Genomic DNA, 6,591 nt, shown 5'->3' on the forward strand with positions numbered 1-6,591 from the left:
AGAATTTCAGAGAGGAGAATCAAGGGATACATAGAATTGTACTCACAAATATTTATCAATAAAATCTCTTTTTTCTTCATAGTATTTTTGTTGCAGTTTATTTTTCCTACTAAGAATATCCGGTGTCATTTCTACTATTATTAATGAAGCTGAAGTTCTTGATAGGATTGTTGAAGCTCAACATTGTTCTGATGCCGTGAAACTAAATCAAATCATGGAGAAAACTTACTATTGAAGCTGAAGTTGAAGACTACAAAGCTATTCTAGTAACGGAAACTTTAACAAGTGCTTAAGGTGATAGATGAAGGACAAAATTAGACCTACTCCCAAAGATACGAGATAATTTTGGCTATAAACTCTCTACCAAACCATCAAACAGCTCTGAGTACTATCATGTGCCTGAACAATTCTAACAATAAAACACGGATGGCAACAAATGAGGTAATCAACTACCATTGGATGTGGTGGGATGGATAGAATCTCCTCATACTTAATCAGAGGTTTCGGTTTTGAGTCCTGAGGATGGATAGGCTTATGATAGGAAATGCTTTCCCCTTTGATGGATCATACGCGGGATGAATCCCAATTTATCTGGCTAATGTGTACCAGATACCGAATGAGTTAAACCAAAAAACAAAACAAAGTAATCAACACATACATAGATGCCTACTTCCACATTTTGAAAAAGTAAAATATTTTAACAAAGAACCAAAACAACTCAAACCAGATTTGTGCACAAAATCTTACTGGAAGTAATAGATTTTCAAGGTCCAATTTCTTATAGGCAAAAGGATCAGCTAATGTTAGTGACAAAGTAAATCTCTGGAAAAAGATGGCTTTAGACAGTTAAAATATGGCTAATAGATAAGAGTTGTATTTACAACCACATAACAGGAAGCCAAGAATCTAAAAATGTGCACTAGAAAACCTACTGCCTACACTTTGTATGTCACATGCAAAGAGGCAAAAGCTGTAACATTCTTGATCGCACAGTTTAACTTTGAAGATACAATTCGCTTTTTCTACTTCATGCCGGGGGTGAGGCAGGTTTGATAGGGTTGATCTTGGGTAAAATTCAATAGCCAGATTTACAACTGGTCGTTCAAAAATAGCCCAGTTTCAAAAGTAATCGAAATTTAGCTACTTTTCATGTAAAAATAAATCTGAGCGAAAACACTGTTCAAAATCCGAAAAAATACGCCAGTATATTATGCTGGAGTTCCAACATAAGTATACTTGAACTCCAGCATATTATACTGGAGTTCCAGGATAAGTATGCTGGAACTCCAGCATAATATGATGGAGTTCCAGCAAGTATACCGGTCCAGCATAATATACTGGAGTTTGGAGCACCGGTGCTCCAGACTCCACTATATTATACTTGAGCCAGCAAAGTATACCGGTGCAGCATAATATGCTGGAGTTCATACACAAGTGCACCGAACTCCAGTATATTATGCTGGACCAGTCTCTGTTGCAGCAAAATAGTGGCTATTTTTTATTGACTTGGTAAACGCTGGCTATTTTATGATTTTTATGCTTCTATTACTATTTCTATGGTTTCTACTAACGTTGCTGATGAACTGTCTCTTCTTGTTTATTTCCGTCTTCCTGAGCCGAGGGTCTATCGAAAACAGCCTCTCTGCCCCATCGGGGTAAGGGAAGGTCTGCGTACACACTACCCTCCCCAGACCCCACTTTGTGGAATTTTACTGGGTCGTTATCTTGTTGTTGTTGTGCTTCTATGCTAAAGGAGAGGCAGCACCAAACAACCAAATTGTTTTAATTTGTGATGTGGCATTGATTCATTGAAGCTGGCATATGGAAGCATCCCACCTAAGGAAGAGGAATCACGCACATCCTTCAACAAGATCAGATGGAATCTGATACATTGACTGAAAGAAGTCCTGGCTGAAAGGAAAACATACATATTATTCCGACATTGAAAAGTATGAATATTTAAGAGCCTTAAAATACAAGGAGCCAAAACAATATTTACAACGAAGAAGCTATGCACACAGCAAGATAGACACAGAGATGCAACTTTAAAGATACAACCAGAGAACCTCTAATATACTCAAATTTATGAAGGCCGCCATCTTCACAAGTAAGATGATCCGTCATCCAACCCAGTAACTGATACCATGGAAATTCAAGGCAAGAGGTTCGTTTGCATTTATTATGTCCGTAACTGGAAGGTCCCTCAGAAAAGAATAAGAAAATAGATGAGCCTCTAAAGAAAGTACAGAATGTGAACAGGATATCAGTATCAAAAGTGATGAAATACCCTGTGATTTCTATAAAGGAATGGCAATCCAAAATCGAAACCATATTACAAACTGAAAAAGTGCAAGTGAAATACATACACTTTCAACATTGAGTAGGTACAAGAGCCACAAAGCCGCTTAGAACGGTAAAAGGAAATACAAGAGGGTGGAGACAATCCTCTGGCTCGAACTAATAATTTTTACTCCTTTATAAAAGCAAAAGTACAAACCAAGATGAACAGTTCACAGGATTGGACTAAAAGAAAAGCTAAACCAATCAGATAAGTTCATTGCATGTCATATAGGATAGTGTTCTTTTGATAGATAAGCAAGAAAATCAACATGCCACACAGACAGTAGTATGACATCCTTTCATAGATGTAAACAAACGATCATCGAAAAAGAATTGGAATCTTGCACAGGTGTATGGAAAGTGTCGCATGAAGGTATCTCGAGGATCGTTCACCTGAAATGAGTGGTGCATTCTCTAGCCTGATAATTGCTGCCCTTACAGCTACAATCTTGTTCAATTTCGAGTTGTACTGCTAAATGTATACGAGAACTAGAACCTGAAATATGCAATGATGCAGGATTTCAGCAGATTCTCAGGGTATCACGAATAGACATAGACAATACAGTTTTCAGCAGACATGGACCAACCGTTGAGGTTGGTAAATTTTCTTACATCTCCCTCTCCGAGAGCCCAAAGTAATTCTGTCTTCTTCTTTTTCCTGACCTTAAGCTTCTATTATTGGATGATGGTGTTCTAAATTTTTATTGAAAGGACAAACCAAGGTGCAATTATTTTGCTTTTGCAACATTGCGTTGCTTTTAAACAAAATTATTGAGCCCTTGTATTTTGCTGAAGACAAAATTGAATTATTTATGAAGTGATCTTTTTGTTATATCTAACTTTTCAAATTAATTTATTAGAATTTTCAGAGAATTTATTTGTTTTACTATTGTGCCTATATGAACTAGCCCACAAATTTAAATGTTAAACAGCACTGCTTGTATACTTTATAGGCATAATAGGTGTTAGAAGTAAGTCATAAACTCTACTCTAAATCTCTTGCACATATCTGCGCTTAAGGCAACAAGACATGATCTCTATACAACTTAGTATTGTCATAATCAAATCAGATCTCTTTGTCCTGTACTTGATTACCTATGTTGTTATTTTTGGGAGTCTAGGCTGATTACACCAGATAGAACTAGCCGACCCTCATGGAAGTAGCTTTAAGTCTCCTCTCAACAGTTAAGAAACCTATTGTCCTTTAAATAGAAGGAAAACTATACCTCCTGTTTGGCTACATATTCATCTGTAAAGCAACACAAACAACTACGCCTCAGTTATAAACAAGTTGGGTTCGGCTATATGAATCCTCATTGACCATTGTTAAATAGTTAGTAATGTATAATGTCCCACACCGGGAAGTAGACACCTATTAGTATGTAATCAATGTATATAAATAGGCCATCGTACAACACTTTAGAATTAATCAATAGTATATTTTTCCCCGTGCTTTCTCACATGGTATCAGAGCGACCGTGAGAACTTTATCGCTGTGCATAAATTCCAGAGAGAAATCAGTCAACCTGAAACCTTGTTTCCGGCAAAAGAAAGCAGGTTTGTCCGCAAAAACAATAGTATCCGTCAGTGTTGAGTAAAAACCAATACCACCACGACGTAGATCAGCCTTCGGCGACCAACCCTCAAAAAAAACTCCGGCAGAAAGGTAACCACGCGCCGCCGGAAGAATTTCTCCAGCGATCCTGCAAGATATAGGCGGCTGGTTGGTAAATTAAATTACCTCACAGTGACTAGACCTGACATTTCCTTTCCTGTGAGTGTTATAAGTCAGTTTATGGATTCTCCCTGTGATAGTAATTGTGATGCAGTTGTTCGCATTATTCAGTATATAAAGTCAGCTCCAGGCAAAGGATTACTATTCGAGGATCGAGGCCACGAGCAGATTGTTGGGTACACAGATGCTGATTGGGCAGGATCACCTTCTGATAAGCGTTCTACGTCTGGATATTGTGTTCTAGTAGGAGGTAATTTGGTCTCTTGGAAGAGCAAGAAACAGAATATAGTTGCTCGATCTAGCACCCAGTGTTGTAAAGAGCGTGAAGCGAGGAAAAGCGACAAGCCCCTTTTCGCTTAAAGTGTGAAGTGAGAAGCGAAGTGCTCGCTTTTTTGAAGTGAAGCGGAATTTTTAAAAAATATGGAAACCAAAAAAAGGCAGTAAGAACTAAGAAGAACTGAAACAAAAAAGAAGGCAATACGTAAGAAAAAAATTGGGCAGCATTTCGCTGCAATTTAAGACAAAAACAGTGAGAGAAGGAGAAGGAGAAGAAGGAGGAGGAAGAAGAAATCACATACTTGGGCTTGAACTTAATCAAATTGAACTTGAAAAGTGCTGAAAATGGAAACCCTAGTCGCTGTTTTTCTCTGCTGCTAGATGATGTTTTTGAAAAACGATAGTTTTCTTATTTTATTAACGTTGACAGCCACTAAATATAGTGAAGCGCTCGCTACTGTCGCTTCTCACTTCAGTCGCGCTTCTCGCTTTTTTGGCAGAAGCGCACGCTTCATATCACCTGCTTCGCTTCACCACAGAAGCGACCATGTGCCCCCCTCGCTTCGCTTCGCTTCGCACTTTAAGCGCTGAAGCGAGCACTTTCACAACACTACTAGCGCCGAAGCAGAATATCGGGCCATGGCCATGGCAACATGTGAGCTAGTTTGGGTCAAGCAGTTGCTCAAAGAGTTGAAGTTCGGAGAAATTAGCAAAAATGGAACTGGTGTGTGATAATCAAGCTGCTCTTCATATTGTGTCAAATCCGATGTTCCATAAGAGGAATAAACACATTGAGATCGATTGTCACTTAAATAGAGAAAAGATACTCTCATGAGATATTGTTACAAAGTTTGTGAAGTCGAATGATCAGCTTGCAGATATTTTCACCAAGTCTCTTACTAGTTCTCGTATTAGTTACATCGGTAACAAGCTCGGTACATATGATTTATATGCACTGGCTTGAGGGGGAGTGTTAAATAGTTAGTAATGTATAGTGCCCCACATCGGGAAGTAGATACCTATTAGTATGTAATCACTGTATATAAATAGGGCATTGCACAACACTTTAGAATTAATCAATAATATATTTTCTCCCGTGCTTTCTCACAATCATGTTACTCCATATAAACTTCTCAAGCCAATATCATACAAATAAAATATAAATAAAATAAAAAGTACTAAAAGTTTTTTATATTTTCTATTGACGTGTAAATCTCTAAGACGCTAAACAACTCCTAGAAAAATATAGGATGTAAAGTAACAATATTGACATAACCAAAACATATTCTCAACTAATAGGCATTGTCTATGTAACAGTGTTATCAAAGGCTCTCATTTGAGGCTCGCTTAAACCCTGCTGAAGCTCAGGATAGGCGCCTCACCTCACTTAGGTCGCGCTTTAGTGTAGGCAAGCATTAAGACATGCACCCCATTGACCATATGTTCTATTTTGAATATAGCGGTACTAAACGATAAATAGGAACATCAAAAAAGATATATTAATTGTTAAGGTGATCATTAAGAATGAAGGTGTTACTTTTTTCTTGCATTACACATAATTGTGCAATTACATCCCATACTTCGATTTTGCTTTGTACTTAAATCCTTGATAGATCATAGACCTAGAGGGCTTTTTAACGCTTTTCGCCTGCGACAACAGTGCTATATAGATTTATTTCTTCCATTGTGCAATATTTTTCGCTTAGTCTGCAAGGATCCCAAGATATTGGAGATCATTCGAGACAACTTCCTTCCAAGTGATTTTAGGTCTACCTCGTCCCCTTTTAATACCTTCACTTATCATGGTTTCACATCTATGGACCAGTGCATCTAGTGGTCGGCGCAAGACATGCCCAAACCATCTCAAACGACTCATTTTATCGCTGATATGTGCTACTTGAACCTTCTTGCAGATGTGGGCATTTCTAGTCTTGTTTAGAAATTCTCAGAAAAATTAATACTTTTTCCTGAATCAGGTTAAATGTTCTACTATAAACTACCATAGAAAATCAAAGCTTAATAAATGGAAGTATCTCCAATATTATCATCTAAGATATCATGACCATTTGCAGAATCTTACTTTTGAGAGGAAACAAAAGAAAAACCTAGATAATAAAGTGTTATAAATTTGTCTCACAGCAGAAAGATTGTATCAGAAATAGAATTATTTGAGCTTCTTCGACGAGTTCTTTTTGTCGTTTCAGAGTCATAATCCAGCCACAAAAGACTAGCCTCAAAAG

At 37.6% G+C, this 6,591-nt stretch overlaps 1 protein-coding gene across 4 annotated transcripts in view; it reads right to left on the bottom strand.

The window, feature by feature from the left end:
- Nucleotides 1–1,862: 1,862 nt before the first annotated feature.
- The window catches only part of LOC109211937, a 9,339-nt gene continuing 4,610 nt past the window's right edge, over nt 1,863–6,591 (bottom strand). The window contains exons 10-11 of one of the 4 annotated variants that reach the window (XR_002065793.1): nt 2,734–2,836; nt 1,863–1,911 (exon numbers count right to left, since the gene is read on the bottom strand). The gene's annotated coding sequence lies outside the window, so the exon portion shown is untranslated. Of the gene's footprint in view, nt 1,912–1,942; nt 2,192–2,276; nt 2,837–6,591 lie in introns of those variants that run through there. The other 3 variants (XR_002065792.1, XM_019375537.1, XM_019375536.1) reach the window with 3 other exon arrangements.

Source organism: Nicotiana attenuata, unplaced genomic scaffold (genome assembly GCF_001879085.1).
Source record: "Nicotiana attenuata strain UT unplaced genomic scaffold, NIATTr2, whole genome shotgun sequence".
In the NCBI taxonomy this organism is placed as follows: domain Eukaryota; kingdom Viridiplantae; phylum Streptophyta; class Magnoliopsida; order Solanales; family Solanaceae; genus Nicotiana; species Nicotiana attenuata.